At 36.6% G+C, this 2,139-nt stretch overlaps 1 pseudogene; it reads left to right on the forward strand.

Annotated features, from left to right (window-relative positions):
* The first annotated feature begins 1,298 nt into the window (after nt 1-1,298).
* Nucleotides 1,299-1,551, forward strand: LOC129078856 (NEDD8-like; annotated as a pseudogene).
* The last annotated feature ends 588 nt before the right edge of the window (nt 1,552-2,139 follow it).

The raw sequence follows: 2,139 nt of genomic DNA on the forward strand, positions 1-2,139 counted from the left end.
AGACGATTTCTGGGACTGAAGCACGAGACAGAGTGACACAAGACGAGGCTGCAGAGGTTCCCAGAGGCCAGGCCTTCATGCAGGCATTGTGGGCTGTGGCTTGGAGTTGCAATTTTATGTGTAATTTAAAAAATCAACAAAGAGCAGATGAGAAAAATCTGCAGTTTTAAAAGTTATTCTCATTTCTATATGGTAACATTTTCTATTCATAACATGTCTTCTATGATCACAAATTACTGATAAACAATATCTACCACTTTTATTTTACCAACAAACCTTAAAATCTGAAGGAAACAGGTCATGTTCTGTCAAAATATAAATTCCCCAGATTGATTCAATGATAAGCAGAATATTTAAACAATCCACCATCTATAGAAATTAGAAACATATGTACAAAAGCTCTGCCACTAAAATGACATGAGATTCAGGAGGTTTGTAGGTAAGTTATCTCTAAATTCAATGACAGTCATCCTATTTCAAAGTATGGAGGAAAAAACAGAAGTCTTCCTAATTTGTTTTACAATTCCATCAGAATACTAATGCCAAATTTGATAAAGGTATTCTAAAAAAGAAAACTAGAGCACTTATAATTAATAAAAATTAAAATCTGAAACCATATAACAAGTCAAATCTAATAAAGTGTTAAAGTAGTTATATTACCAATTTTAAGAACTATGTTAGTATAATATATTACATTTTTTAAAAAAGAAAAATACATGATTACATAAATGCATGCCTATAATAGTGAGATATTGGAACAGGTATTCCTGAACTTAAAAAAAAACTCTGAAAAATAAGAAATTTTCTAGATATGATAAACATATTAAGCAAACCAATAAATATTGAGGAAGAAGACAAAAATAATTTGCAGAGGTATTTGGCACATGCCTAGAAAATACAAATTATTCAACTGAAAAGCTATTGACCCTAATTAAAGAATTTAGTAAGTTAGCTAGATATAAGATAAATATATTTTTAAAATTTAAAATTATATCTTTGTTAACACTGGTCAGTTCAATAAGAAAATGGCAGGGAGAAGGTGGGTATTACAATGTATTTAAAATAATGACAAAACCAGAAATACATTGAACAATAAAGATAGGGACTATTTAAACTATGTAATAAACTAAGAAAAACATTACAATCCTGGGATGTGAAGGTGGGAAGAATTAGTAGCATTAAGAAGTCTTTCGGGAAGGAGAAGTGACACCCACGGGCGGAGTGCAGGGGAGCGGCCGCGGCGACAGCAGCGGTGGAAGTAGCAACTTATCTGTGTGTAGCCTGCATCTTGGAAGAAGATGCGAATTAAAGTGAAGCTGCTGACCGGCAAGGAGATTGAGGTTGAGATTGACACTGAACCCACAGACAAGGTGGAGCGACTCAAGGAGCGGGCGGAAGAGAAAGAGGGAATCCCCGGCAGCAGCCGCAGCGGCTCATCTGCAGTGGTAAACAGATGAATGGGAGAAGACAGCAGCTGATTCCAAAATCCTAGGTGGTTCCATCCTCCATCTGGCATTGACTCTAAGAGAAGGAGGTGGTCTTAGGCAGTGATGGACTCTCTTTCCATTTTCCCTCTTTACCCTGTTCCTCGCAACGAGGCATCATACATCCTATCGCTCCTGGAACACCGGAGTGGCTGCCCCCTCTCCTGATGCCCAGACTTGTGTGTCTACTGGTAGGAGACTGTGAGGACCCCAGGATGCAGTGAGTGTTTCTGGCCCAAAGAGCCCTTGCTGGCTATTGGTTTTTAGTTTGCAGACCTATGTGCTTCCCTCTCTTATGGCCATGTCCCTGGTTCGCAATAAAATAAAACATAAAAGAAAAAAAAAAGAGAAGTCTATCATATCTATCATACTCATGCTAATGTCTAAATTTAAAGTAATATCAATTAGAGTCCCAAAATATGATTTTATATTTTGGTATAAGGATGAGGTAGCAGTTGGAACTAGATAAAATACATTACTCTCAAACTGATCAGGAAAAAATAAATATACAATTTCCTAAGAAAATCTTTAACAAGGGTAGCAACAAAGGGATTAACCTGCCAGATATTAAATCTACCATAAGGCTGTGTAAACAAATAACTATGATACCAGACCATCACGGGAAGGTACAGGCAAACCTCATTTCATTGCACTT

Source organism: Pteronotus mesoamericanus, unplaced genomic scaffold (assembly GCF_021234165.1).
Source record: "Pteronotus mesoamericanus isolate MK-2021 breed Mesoamerican mustached bat unplaced genomic scaffold, CSHL_Meso_final contig_74, whole genome shotgun sequence".
Classification (NCBI taxonomy): Eukaryota; Metazoa; Chordata; class Mammalia; order Chiroptera; family Mormoopidae; genus Pteronotus; species Pteronotus mesoamericanus.